This window comes from Falco peregrinus, chromosome 1 (assembly GCF_023634155.1).
Source record: "Falco peregrinus isolate bFalPer1 chromosome 1, bFalPer1.pri, whole genome shotgun sequence".
Lineage (NCBI taxonomy): Eukaryota > Metazoa > Chordata > Aves > Falconiformes > Falconidae > Falco > Falco peregrinus.
In genome coordinates, this window is record NC_073721.1 from 41,446,989 (window position 1) to 41,461,389 (window position 14,401).

A 14,401-nucleotide genomic window follows, 5' to 3' on the forward strand; every position below is an offset into this window, starting at 1 on the left:
AAAACCCAGACAAAAACATAGTCTTTTCCTTTAACTGAGACCTCAGACCTTTATTCCACTGAAGAACTGGCCTTAAGTCACGCAGAGCCGCACTTGTGTTGGCAGACTTCTGCAGGAGGTGGTATGAGAGCACTGAAGCCAGATACAAAGAGAAGGGGTAGTTCTGTCCTAGCCCATTTCCATCTTAGGGTGAAGTATTTGGAGATTTGTTGTCCGTAGGTAATGCACCTTTAGATATGAGGTGAAGGAGACAAAGGTGGCAGCTGCCTACCCAGGCCGCCACACAACTGTGCTGCTGTGTTTGCTGTTTGCTTCTTGGCTCCCTGACAGCTTCTTCACAGATGCCTCGTAACTAACTACATAAGCAGGAGGACTTTTTTGCCTTCCCAAAAAACAAGCATTGTCCAAGCTCTTTCTTTACTACTACTACTACTTCAAAGCATTTTGAAAGATGACTACAGACGGAAGAGTGATGAGCGAGAGGTTTTCATTCTAGCAATGCCCATGCACAACATAACCAGCAAAAGCAAAGGCAAGACCACAAATGCAGCAAAGGCCCTACACAGTTGCAGGCAAGCATAAAAGCAGGCACACAAGGAGAATCTTGGGTGGGCAATGCACTATGCCAAGTTCCTCTGCAGCCCAGCTAAAACACAAAAAGAAACAGAATGGAACAAAAATAACCCAAACCCCAAAACCAAACAACACGGGGGGGTCACGGGGTACACCGGGAAATGCTGAACTTTGCAAAAAGTGTACTTTTACAGAGGAACACAATAGGGAAAAGCATTTCACACAAGAAAGGCTCTTGTCAGACTGAAACAAGTCCACTTGGCTGCATTTCTTGCAGCGTTAAAGCTGAAGGCTCAAAAGCAGCAGCGGGAATCCATGCAGGTCACAGGACAAAGCAGTTCACTCATCGCGCCAAGAGAAGCTGAGGATATGATCAGAAACCAGCCCCAGACCCTCTCAGAGACCTACTGCTCCCACTCTGCCGGTATCGTTAGATCAGCAGCACCACCTGCAGAAACAGGTTTTCACACTGCTGCCAGCACCAGAATTCTGTGTTTCAAGGATTCGGACAGGCGCAGAAATAGCTGTTTTATCAGGATGCTTATCATCCAGGGAAAGCCTGATGAGATCAGCAGAGCACACTTAAATGGAAACAACAAAACTCTGTTTCTTGTTCCTCAGTTGAGCCAATACATTCACCAGCGGCCTTAGACTTTGAGCCCCTTAACAGGTTTTCCGTGCAGCTCATTTTGTTCCCTACAGAGTGCTGTGTAAGCAGCCTTCCTTGTGGCACTAGGAGAGAACCCATAACTTTGCAGACACCCAAAGAGCTTGGAGGAGCAGCAAGCACCATGTCAGACTGGTTGGTTGGATTGTTTCTTACCAGTTCCTCTATCTGTGTAACGAACTGCTTGTTCGTTAAGATTGCTGGAACCCAGGGCTACTGCCAGCTCCTGGTAACGTGTCTGATGGGCACATGCAGACAGGAGAAAAAGGAAGGAGCCGAAGAGGAGGAGGGGAGGAAAAAAGCAGTACTTAAAAAGGACAGCAAAATAAATCCTATCAAACTGTGATAATCAGATTCTCCAAACAAAACAAAAATCTACCGTTTCAACAAAAGCAGCTGAGACATCAACATATTTTATCCATTCTGCCAAGGCTTCATTTTGACGTAAAAGTGACTCAGAAATAAGAACCGCAGTTGAACAGAAGCCAGATTATACCCAGTCCCCAAACTGGAAACACCTCCGATACCTGCCTCCCACTGTTGATCACAACTACCCGATGATAGCACAAGACAACACTAGACAGCAATGAACGAGAACTGTGCATTCAATTAGGTCCCGCTAACACTGCTGAAAGCAGAGTCCCAGTCAGTTACCAACAGTAGCAAATAAGAAAGGGGGGTGGGGGGGTGGTGCGGGGCAAAGATTGAGAACAACCTACTTTCATTTCCTTAATATTTGTGGAAGAAACAGCACTTTCTCCATTCACATATGATGTAGACTACAAGCAAAGCAGTCAAGTCAGCCAGTTTTATTCCCCAAGGCAACAAGTCACTACTACGTAAGAAGTGACTACCCTAATAACATTCCTTATAGAACCTTTCACTCCAAATTACCACACACAGAAAACATACTTTTCCGGGTAAGGACAGATGCAGACTCCCTCTGCCACAAGCTAATGTGAATGATGCAGGTTGATTTCCGATTCTTTTCCACTAAATCAAGAATACATCTTTCCATGAATACATGCTGTCCATTCATCCCACTCAGCTCTTCTTCCTACTGCTGAAAGTTTGCGTTCTAAACCAGGATTTTTTTGCTTCTCAATGCTTAAATATCATATTGTTTAGTAGGATGACTGCAGACACCTCTGAGATTGAAGAGTGTTTTCTTGAGCTGACTGCTTAAAGCTCCACATCAAATATCAAGAGAATTAATAGGACAAATGGATCAAAACGAGGCCGTACCTGAGAAACCAGGCCATTGAGTTGTTCAGACAACTGGCGGAGACTTTCTGTTGATGATAAAGACCTGGGAACAAAAGAAGACCTTCTGATGACAATTTCTCCCAGAGAACTGCCCCAATCAGAACAGCACTGGGGAGGTATAAAGCCTTGATTTGTTGGGATCCTGTTGCAAAGCTGTTTGATAAACACACACAGACACTCACCTGTTCTCATCCAAAGCATTTTTATGATCCTCAGCTTCATGAATCTGTGGATTGAAACACAAAAACTTACAAGCCTGTAAAAGAAGATGGGAGTCACATTGGTGAATGTTGTCACTAAGACTTGATTACATCTGGGCTCAGATTCCACAGTAGCAGTAATTACTGTTTCCCAGAGAAACATGAGCTTAAAACCACCACCTCAGTCCTGGCTTACACATAATTTCTGAGCGCTGTGAGCCCAGGTTTCCTGGAATGGAGAAACACTAAACGGTACAGGCTTTATGTGTGCTGTTACTATTTACCAGCATAATCAACACTTCGCTTTGCTGGAAAAAAACTGAACTGAATCTTTAAGTACCAAAAGGAAACACAGATTGATCTAACTGGAGACCTGTCTTATTAAGGGTACTCCCTGCTAACAGGAGAGAAAGGGAAAGAAAACAGCTCTGGAAAATGCAGGGGCACGTGCATGCTAGTGCTCTCTCTGCTCTCACAGAACATGACTAGATGCAGAGTGGAGAATGTAGTGTTTTTAACTGGAGAAAATCTGAACTAGTCGTCTCATATTTATGAAGATCATCTTTCTCAAAAAGCCATGGTATCACAAACCAATATTCAATGATTCAATAACAATAGTCATGATAATTCACAAACCTGTGTCAGCTGCACGCTCCCAGGAGCGGACAGAACAAAATGACAATTAGGTAGACTGTCGCTGTTCGATAGCACAGGGACATTGGGAGCAAGCTGTTCAGCGCTACGAGTGGCAACATCACTGTCAAAGTATGCCTGTCACAAAACACATCGCAGGAATTACAGCCTTCATGCAAAATGAACAAACGCACGTCAAGACGTCACCTTGTGATCTGCCTGTGAAAACTAGATGTAAACAATCAATCATGTAAAAACATGTGGAAGGGAACCTGTGTTCTCCCCAGAGCAAACAGGTGACTGCGTCAACCCACAAACAAACACTGTCCCAGACCTGTGCCCTCTCAGAGCCAGTCTGAAGAACCAGCGTCCCGTCATCAAACTCGCTGCTTTAACATGGGGCAGTAACGTCACCCAACTCTTCAAGTTCACACTCTAGATTAATGGCAAAGGACACACCAAGAAGCGAGCGAGGGCAAAGCCAGATGGTGGCCACTCTGCTCTGAAAAGCGCTACCTTCAGGACGTATCTGGGGAAAACAGAGGTCGCTGGATGCAGATTAAGACAGAAAAGAACAGGTCAGTGACTACCTGAAAACTGGTAGGTTTTTGAGTCAAACTCAAACGCTCCCTGTAAATCTTGGTGAAATGTGCGGCACGCTATGAACCACAAGTTTAGAAGGAGGACATTTACCAACAGGCCAAACTCAGCGTGGCTGGGAGCAGGTGCCAGTGGCCCTCATGGAACTATGAATCCCATGACTAGAAGGAACTAAACAGAAAAGGGCCAAAAACTTGTTCCTGGACAGCAATGCAAGTTCTCATCCAGCCTTCGTGGGAGGACGAACAGCATCTGACGACACCTCTACCCACAGTGAACCCGACAACTTCATTTATCTTGTACAGCATCAGAGAGCCATGAAGACCCAGAGCAGTGCTCTAGCGTTTCATGGCAATTTATTTCATCATCCAGCTCTGCTAAGCCATAATTTAAAACCACTACAAAACAAACGAGATAATCGTTTTCAACATTCAACCCCCCAATGTATCACAGCTCTTTGCAATGCCACCTGCAAGGGTTCCCTCCTACTTCAGTCACTTCCTTCTTGGCACTTCACAGGGAACCAGAAATCTCTCTCTTGGCATTCCCCGTCTACCTGCTCAGCACTTTTCTCGTGAATCAAGCAGCAAGAATACGGTAATGGTGAAGACATCTTAGGAAAGCAATAAAGTGGAAGACTGCAGAGGGAAACAAACAGAATTTTCTCCGTTTCTTTTTCGCAGGACAGATACTTGTGCTCTCAAGGAAAAACGTATGTTAGGTGCTCCTAGGAAGGTCAGGAATTCCCTTACTTCTTCCAGCTACAGGTCACCTCACCCTTATTGGTTCAAACACTCCTCAATATGAAACATCAGATGGACAAGAGGAATGCCTTCACCAGTACATGTCAAAAATGTTTCCTTCATTTCTTCTGGTCCAGACATTCTGTTTGCTTAATGCTTCAAGATGCAAAAAACAGTAATGTGCCTTAACCACAAGACCTTCCTTCTTCCTCCACCATCAGTTTTGAAATAAATTTTAAAAAAAAACAACAACTCAATAAACTATTTGAACAGCTGGATTTGTTGGAAACAGAGAGAATTAGGAACAAGACACTTCTCGGGAAATTATGCATCGTGAGGTTCTAATAACATAGCAAAAAAAAGTAATTCTGCTCAGCTTGGCACGCCATGCTTGATCCATTTGCTTTCGCACACGGAGTCCCGTTTTGCTGGGCTTTCTGTGTTTCACAGCCAAGAAAGCTGAAGTGGCTGAGATGGGAAGGGTCTGCCTCGCATTAAAGACACCAATGGCAGCAGAAGCTCGTGCCAACAATCAGCTTTTCTGCCCTATTAGCGTCAAGTGAGCTTCTGAACAGCATTTTCCTGACGCAGGATTTGTACAAGACGGCAACTGGAAAAAGAAACCTTTCATGCCATATTGCAATTCACGATCAGTTTTCAAATGATTTCTGAAACCCCAGACACAACGGTCCACATAACAGCCAATCAGATCAAAATGTATCTCTCCGTGCTAAGAAAACGAGAGCGGGGAGAAAACTGGGAAAACAAGAAGGAACAGAATTCTCCTCTTTCAGAGCAGGACTAAAAGTGCAGACCCAGGTAGGCCTTCACCGCAAGACCAAATGCCAGCTCAGCAACAGCACTGGACCACCCATCTTCACCTCACCCTCCAGTGTGAAACCAGCCTCTTTCTCTGTGGTCTAACTTAAACTGAGCTTACGAGCATTCACTGAAAATAATCCCCGTGACACGAGCAAAACTCCAGTCAAAATACATGCTTTCTGATGCTAGGCAGGCACACCCAGCACCCTCAGAGCTAACAGTATGTCACGTCACTCGGGTTCTACCGGTACGCAACCTACACGTACAAGCTCCAGCTGGAGGGACTTTCAGCTTTTCACCCTGTCTGCTGGACAGAACGGCTGCTGTATTATCACACAAAAAAAGGAGAAAAGGAATACAAAGGCAAACCAGAGTGAACTCCATTCCGTCTTGCAGGTTTCACTGCATCTAACTGGTACCCCTGGTGATTACTATAGTTACGCTTATTGATAAAAGACGCACGGATATGTAGTAAATAGGAGTTACTTTACGACAACTGAACTGAAACAATGGTAGGAAAATAAGCTACCAAAATGATGCAAGTGGAACGAAAATCAGAGCTTTGCTACAGCAACAGTGGAAGACAATTCTGGGCTACCAAATGTGACTTCCCTGAGCTTCTATCACAATTTGATCAAGCCTTACATTTAAATAAACTGCCTGAAAAGAATTTTTTTTAAAAGGCTGGGGTTTTATGTTTGTGCCTGAACACGTTTCTATTGCTTATTGGCATAGTTCCTGCCCTTTCCTCTTCAGAAGCCTGGCAACATGAAGACGCTAAAGCCTGTAAACGCTTGACTCAAAGGATCCGACTTCCTGCCCAAACCTATTTAAACCCAGTACTGGAACTTGCCAGACTGTACATCCCCTGCGCAAGTTTCATCGCCTGCTGTAAAATGGGTTGGCAGGAATAACTAGACAGCTTCCTCAGGGCAGCTGCTTGCCTGGAGATCAGCAGAGTCATGCCCTTCCGAAACAAGGCCGTAGGAAATACAGCAACGACACGCACAGCGGGAGAAATACAGACTAAGAAAACACTACCTCTCCCTACTGCAGTTGTCCTCAGCAGCTCAGTTAGTTTATCGCCTCACCCCACACTCCTCCTTTTCCTCAAAGCTCAGCTGTCTCGAGGAAGAGGTTTTGACAAGGTTCACTTTTTCACACGTTCAGTTCGACACAAACCAGAAGGGCGCAAGCACTTTACGAGCAATGGAAACGCATGCTAACAACTAGCTCCATGTTAATAAGAACAGCAACAGAACTCAAGCAACTGACAGCGGGTATGTCAGGACAAGGCTCCACCCAAGAAATCGAGGTCAGTGTAAACAGAACCTGAAGCATGCAGTAGGGAGAGCGAGTCACTGCGAGGGACACGAGCACTGCCTCACCTTCCCCCTGTCCAATGACGGTATGGCTACCCCATTGGAGCGCTTCAGGTCCGACACCGGCACCTTCAGAATGTTCTGAATCTGAAGGAGGTCAAAGAAAAGGGGAAACGGCTCAGAAAAGGACAGAGAGAAAGTGTCGATCGGAGGGAGCCAAAGAAACCGGCATCCTCCGGCTGGCCAGGAGCACGCAGCTCAAAGCAGCAGCTCTGGGCACACCCAGGGCTGCGTGACAGCACCGCATGATCCCACGCGGCTTTGGCACGTACCCTGAGCTCTAGTGTGCACCTTCCAGCAGCGGTAGCTGCTAACTATTGTGGCACGCTTCGCGTGCTGGCGATACAGGCAGCTGCGCCAGTCATCTATTACACCCGCATAACCATTTCCCGGCTCTAGTCACGTTGTTCAGAAAACCAGAGAACAAGGAGGTAGCAAATGAGCTGGGACAAAGACCGAGGCACTCACATTCTCTGGAGGCTGCTGGTCATCGCCCGTGGGTGTCTCGGGCCGACAGTCATCTTTAGTTTTGCGTTTTTTCTTAGTTCCTGCAGCTGCTCCAGGGCTATTTTTCTGCTGATACTCCTTCAGCTGTGAAAAATAATAATAATAATCTGTAATCCAAACAGAATATGCCTTCTGTGAGAATGACGTCAACCCCCCAGCCCCAACTCCACTGGGCAAAAAGACCAAGCGTAAGGACAAGAGAAATGCTCTTCAATGAGTTTGTCACCCGGGGGGAAGAAAAATAAAAATCAAAACACGTCCAAAAAAAAGGCTAAAGTAAGATCTAATGTGACGAGTTTACGACAAGAGGCTCAGAGCTGCAAACGTTCCACTTCTGCATACAGCTAAGAGTTTTTGGGAAACGACTTGATACTCCATCCTGCAACTAAAAGGAGATGAAAAGAAGTATCTTGGGGTGGGTTTTTTTAGCGTTATAACTAAAGAGCATTGAGGAAAAATGAATAAAGGGCAATTAAATCTGAACATTAAGTGAAACATCAACACCTGACAGTAAGATCTCCCACTCTGTGAAAGACTTTGAGAAGGAAAAGTACAACCCTTACAGACAAATGCCATGTTAATACAAGCAGCGTAGTCACTGTGAACTAAGGGCAGAAGCAACCTACAACGGATTTTTCAATCACACCCACTTCACCCCGGAAAAGCTAGTCTGATAAGCCATTCGCTTGATTTCGGCTAGGTCTTCCGAGCCGAATCGCTCGTGCTCCAGCAGGGTGAAGCCCCCAGCCAAGCAAGCCCCAGGCAGTTCGGTCAACTGCCCCTTTCCCCAGCCCGCAGCCCGGGCCGCGCCTCGGCCTCCAGGTGGGGAAAGAAGGACCCATTATTGGCAGAATTCCAAAATGGAAGCCCGAACCGCTCCGGGACACTTTCCCCTACCTAGGACTTTCACATACGCCGCTGCCGCGGCCCGCCGGGGAGAAAATCAATGTGGGGAAATCAGTAAAATGAGACCAAAAAACCCAAAAAAGGGTGTGGGGGACGTCGGGGGGGGGGGGGGGGGGGGGGGGAACCGCCAAACCGAACCCGGCGGACCCACGGCACCGCCGGCCCAGCCCGCCCCGGCCCCCCGCCGCCCCTCACCTTCTCCTCGCCCGCCACCCGCCTGCTCTGCTCGCTGCCGCCCGCCACGCCCGCCCCGCGTCTGCGCCGCCTTAGCTTCGCCCACCAGCGGCAGCAGCCAGGGCCCGCCCAGCCTCCGCTGCAGCCCTGGAGGCCTGGCCCATCGCCGGGCTCCGCCTCATCGCCGGGCTCCGCCCGCTCCGGCAGGGCGCCGGGCTGTGGCTCATGGCCGGGCTCTACCGGCCGGGGCTCGTGGCCGGGCTGCAGCCCATCTCCGTGCCCCGCCGGGCCCGGCAGCTCCGCTTTTCCCTCGTTCACTTGAGGAGCACGTGCCACCTTGCAGTGCCTGCTCCCCATGTTGGAGCCCGCACCGCCCGCTGCTCGGGTGACAGCCCGCACCGCCCGCTGCTCGGGTGACACCCGGCACTGCCCGCTGCTCGGGTGACACCTGGCTGCCCGGCGTGCCCCACCCAGAGCTCACCTGCAGCTTCCCGGAGACGTTTGTTCCCCAGCGCTGACGGCACAGTGGGCCCTGTCGCTGGGAAACTCCACTTCCCAGCGTGCCCCGCGGCCCGGGCCCAGGAGGTAGGAGCCGTGTCCCAGCTCCCCGCCCCCGCCGCGGGCCGTGCCTGCGCTGAGGCGGCGCGGCCCGGCCCCTGACGCGGCGCCGCTCTGCTTTGCCCAGGGCCTCCGGTGGCGGCCGGCGGAGCGCCGCGGCCGGCTTCAGGTCCCCGGTGAGGCCCTGCGCGGGCTGGGGGGAGCGGGCCCTGCTCCAGGGCTGCCCCGGCCGCCGTCTATGGCCTGCCCCGTCGGCACGGCACGGCACGGCACGGCCGGGGGTGTGTTTTCTTGGGGGGGAGCTGCCGGCCTCGCCCCCCGGCGCTGCCCCCTCCTGGCAGCGCCTCTGAACACCGAAGTGGTGGGGTTTACGTTTTTATTTTCACCTGACGCTGTAAATCTACAAAATGCCGAAGAATATGATGGGGGGCGGGCTAACGTTACAGAAACCCATCAATATTTTACCTGAGCTCCCCCCCTCCCTGCCCAGGAGACGCGCTTTTCCTTTTTTTTCTCCTCTTTTATCCACTTTTATCCACTGACACATCAGCATATTTTCTGATTAGTGCCCCCCAGCACTGCAGCATCTTCCCCTGGCCAGAGGTGGCGTGAAATGTGTTCTCTGTGCTCTACAGATTCCCCCCTCCCGCGTCCTGCCAACCTAATGGAACCAGCCAAGAAGCCCTGCAGTATGAAATCAAAGAGCTGGAACAGAAAGACCTTGCTCTAGACCAGGAAACTGCACAATTATTGTCTGAGTATGTCCTTGGCGAGCTCAGTGTCCGCTGTGATGCCTCAATTATTTTTGTTTAAAAAAGAAAAATGGTCTAGGGCTAGAGCTAAAAGCCATCCTCCTAGGCCACTGTTTTTATCATGGTGTTGTGCAACACTGGTTACAGCGTTGTCTTGATTTATGCGACCCGTTAAGAGAGAACTCTTTCCACTTTATTTGGTAAAGCAAACCCAGGTTTTACTAGGAGCTCGGATAGGAGGATTTTAACTTTACCCCAGGTGTTGCTGGGGCAATTACCTGCAAACTGGGAATGAATGATGCTATGACACATCATGCTACCAGAAGGCCTTGCTCATGTGAGAATTAAAACTGAGATTGTGGCTTGTATGACCTGCCCGGTTTAGCCCCAGATAAAACCGTTTCCTTGTTTGTTCCATCCTGATCAAGGGTTTATTTCTTTCCTGTCTGAAGCAAGTGGGTTAAACGTTGGTGTTCAAGCAGCAGAGGTGTTTCCCAGGCAAGCAAAGGGCCTGGAAAGAGGCGGGTGCCGCTTACAGGGTAGCGCAACTGCTTTACTGTGGTTTCTTATGACCTACTGTGGCAGCTGCTTATTAGCAGCTCTTTTGAGATAAAGTTGCTGCTTGGTTTTTAAAGAGAGGGTACCTCTGTGGGTTATTTGTTGCAAAGGAGTGTTATTTTCTAAGGTCACGTGTAGTACAGAGAATGGAAATGGCAGAGCAACAAAGGCTGTTCCCAAAGCTTTTTTGCTTTACCACTTTACATTTTTTTTTCACTAGCTACAGATAAGAGACATAGATATAAATTGAGTTCACCACAGCCTATTCCTGTTTCTACTTGATTCTGAGAATTCAGGTGGGTTGGGGTTTTTTTGTAAGTCGATGTGGGAAAAAAAAACCAACTCAAAATGAGGGTCTACTCATCTGTAGCTTTCGTGTTTATGCCTCGCAGCAACTGTACATTGCAACAGCGTGTGGATTAGCTGCCTTATTTCTGAGAAGCTTTACAACGCAAAAGCTGTTGAATCTGTCAACTGTGTCCTGCTTGTGGGAAAGGGATGTAGGACTTTGGATAATTTTGTCTCCTGTCTGATGGGACAGTATTTTTTTTTTTTTCGTTTCTTGGAAAGGCCGTAATTCAGGTTGATGTGAAGACTCTTCCCGTGGAGACCTTGCTTCTCTCCAACATCCAGGGGCTGTTTGGTTACTGAATAATAGAGGAAGCGAGGGCATGCAAACGTGCAATGTAATAGCTGCTTTGAAAGAAAAGAAAAAACCCTCAGAAGCAGCAAGGGAAGAAGGCTGAAGTTGTGGTGGCTTGGGGGTTGGTTTTGTTTTATGATCACATCTGGGTGAGTCTGGGTATTCTGCATTTTTGTACTTAACTGCTCGGGTAGCTAGAGGTTCTGTATCATTTCTGTGGTGAATGGCAAAAGGTGAAGTTGTATTGAACTGTCCTGTCTGAATAAAGCAGCTGTCGCATTTCTCAGGAATTCGCTTATTTAAGAGCCTATAAAACAGTGCATGAACCTGGGAGCAAATTCTTAACCTCTATTCTGAGACAACTGGAACATCTATTAGTCAAATGTTTTCTGAGGACTCTTAATGGTGACGGTGTGGCAGCGCTACCCAGTAAGGGGTAGGTGCCGAATTGCCTTGACTGCTACAGAGGCTACAGCCTGGAGGAACTGGAGCAGCACACTTCGTTTTTGCGGCTAAAAAAGGAACAGTCAAAAGTAAGGAAGAAGCAAGTGGTGCGGCAGAGCGGTAATAAGGGAAGCAGTAGCGATGATGAAAATGATATCGGCAGACGGATTACAGAGGGGTGGAGGAGAGTGCGCTTGGAAAGCATGAAAGAGGGAGCGCACGCGTTTCCCGTGATATTACAAGATAGACACCCAGGCCAATATCAGGCATTTCACTGGGAAATGATTAAGGAGCTACGGAAAACTTGTCATGCAAAACGCACTATATTCTCCTTTTACACAGACTTTATTAGAGAACGTGATGATGGGTCCGCAGCTAGTGACTCTGCTAGAATGGATCCGTGACAAAGTGCTGGACTTTCCACCTGATGGCACTTTGCAAATTCCTGCCTGGCAAGCGGTCAGCAGGCGATTGTGTGATGCTGCCGTGGAGGAGGACTCCGTGGCAGGCATGTGTTTAGCGCCTTGGTGGCAAATTCTGACTTCTCTTTGCCAAGTGTGGGCTAATTCGACTAACAGCGCTAAACCGGGGGAGGCTGTAAATCCCCCCGACAGCGCGGCTCTTCTCAACACACCGTCAGCGATGGCGATTCCGTCCACACCTCCTCTGCCCCCAAAGCTCCTGTCACTGATTGCAGCGACCCTCACAGCACAGGACCAAGCGCGGGAACAGGACAACTCAGACAATGATTCCATTGACACTGATAAACCTTTTGACCCAGGTCCTATAGACCCGGAAGAGGAGCTAGACCTTTTTCCTCCTCCCCCTGATGCACTGGCTGTATTTTCGGGGAGGGTGAAAGGGGGTCTGAGGGATCAGTGGCAGCAATGCAGGCGGGAAGCGCTTAAGCGAGGGCATTTGGGAGGCGCCATGGCACGTTCAGTATTTTGTCAGCCAAATCAACCTGCAGAGTGGCAGCCTGTGCAATACGAGGCTGTTAAAGCCGTGCGGGAAGGGGGGAATTCATAGTACATTTGCTATTCCCTTCTTGAAGCGATGGCAGAGCCTTATACACTCACACCACGTGATTATTGGAAGTCATCGCTTTGTGTGGTACGCACGCCGACGCAGTGCATGATGTGGTTATCTGATTTTTGCGAGCTATGTGTAGTGGCCTCGATTGAAAAGCTTAATCGGGGAATTGCTGTGAACTGTGAGCCGTTGGCTGGAGAAAATAATTGTGCCGACCGATCCTGTGACTCAGGCAAGGCATCCCAGGGACAGCTATTTGCAGACGGAGGAGATGGCTACGAAGGCAGTCTAGGTAGGGGGATACGGGAGTCTGGGCGAGCCTCTAGTGCGTCGTTCGCCACGGTCTTGCAGGGTCCTAGAGAGTCATAGACTAACTTTATTGATCGGCTTCAGAATATTTTGCAACAAGTCGAGCATGAGGAAGCTCAAGGGTTGCTTTCAAAACAACTAGCTGTGATAATGCCAATGAAAATTGCAAATGGGCATCGCAGCCCTTGCACAGTCGCAACCCCAACACGTGTCAAATGGTTATAACCCAGAACTCACAGCAGACTGTAACTCTCAGGTTGAGTTCTGGAATGCAGCGTAACACATTTTTGCTTCTCTAATCTCTTCTGTAAGAACAGTGCACGCTCTTCACGTGCTTCGTAAATAAGGCTGCTAGCTTGCTAAAGAAAGTAATACTACAATACTATTTCTTTTTTTTTTCCTGGCTTGTTATTATAATCACCTTAACCACCATATTGATGTTTGCCTTCTGTCTCCCATGCCTTTTTGTCCTGTATTCAGCGTTTAGTTGATTGTGACACAAATCAGGTCATGGGCACCCAGCTACACACAACCTTTGCCTTGCCACAATTCACAAGCAAAAAAGAGGAGGATAGAGAACGTCTGAAGAGAGATACAGGAGAGGAAAATGGGGAATGGCTGACCTAACGAGATGAGAGAACAGCTAGGTATTGTGAAGGAGAGGAGGAAAGATGAACATGCTTATCTAGTGACAAATAGGTGTCCACATGCATGTAGTGGTACATAGCTATGTAACTGCGTGAATGATTTCTGCCCTGAGCCTGGTGGTATGTGCAGCTGCGTTTTGTGTCCGGGCTCAGAGATGTAAATATGGGCTTCTCTGTTATGGTAAAGTGTCTCCGGTTGCATAAAGAGAAAAAAAGAACAAAAAGAAAAAAAGAAAGAACAAAAAGAAAAAAAGAACAAAAAGAAAAAAAGAAAGAACAAAAAGAAAAAAAGAACAAAAAGAAAAAAAGAAAGAACAAAAAGAAAAAAAGAACAAAAAGAAAAAAAGAACAAAAAGAAAAAAAGAACAAAAAGAAAAAAAGAACAAAAAGAAAAAAAGAACAAAAAGAAAAAAAGAACAAAAAGAAAAAAAGAACAAAAAGAAAAAAAGAACAAAAAGAAAAAAAGAACAAAAAGAAAAAAAGAACAAAAAGAAAAAAAGAACAAAAAGAAAAAAAGAACAAAAAGAAAAAAAGAACAAAAAGAAAAAAGAACAAAAAGAAAAAAAGAACAAAAAGAAAAAAGAACAAAAAGAAAAAAAGAACAAAAAGAAAAAAAAAGAACAAAAAGAAAAAAAAAGAACAAAAAGAAAAAAAAAGAACAAAAAGAAAAAAAAAGAAGAAAAAAAGTGACTTTAATAAGACTGCAACCTAATCGAATTCCAAGAAACGTGAGATAAGATGAACTTCTGAATTTTGTTCATAAGTTGTAATGGAGTGCTACCTATATATGAATGCTAGAACATAACTCTATTTCAGCGTGACCAGAATTTAAGAAACAACTGCATCAGCACATTGACAGAATACCTTTTGAATTATTTCTTTTTTTCATAACCTCTACATTGGGAACAGCTCAAGGTGAAAACAGACTGTTCAAATCCTCAGCTGTTGCCTCAGAAGGAATAACATGTTCTTTGTGTACAGGTGA

General features: G+C 47.2%; 1 protein-coding gene and 1 long non-coding RNA gene across 3 annotated transcripts in view; both read right to left on the reverse strand.

Annotated features, from left to right (window-relative positions):
* Nucleotides 1–14,401, reverse strand: part of LOC129783691 (golgin subfamily A member 2-like) — a 70,957-nt gene that overhangs the window by 14,620 nt on the left and 41,936 nt on the right. The gene's annotated exons all lie outside the window — the stretch shown is intronic.
* LOC129783693 (uncharacterized) lies at nucleotides 1,960–8,604 on the reverse strand. Of its 2 annotated transcripts, XR_008745501.1 has the most exons (6): nucleotides 8,495–8,604; nucleotides 7,355–7,477; nucleotides 3,343–3,477; nucleotides 2,689–2,732; nucleotides 2,486–2,549; nucleotides 1,960–2,019 (listed from the first exon to the last, which is right to left on the reverse strand). It is a non-coding gene; the product is annotated as an uncharacterized LOC129783693 (long non-coding RNA). The 2 variants fall into 2 exon arrangements; XR_008745500.1 differs by lacking the exons at nucleotides 1,960–2,019; nucleotides 2,486–2,549; nucleotides 2,689–2,732; nucleotides 3,343–3,477 and adding an exon at nucleotides 3,489–6,973.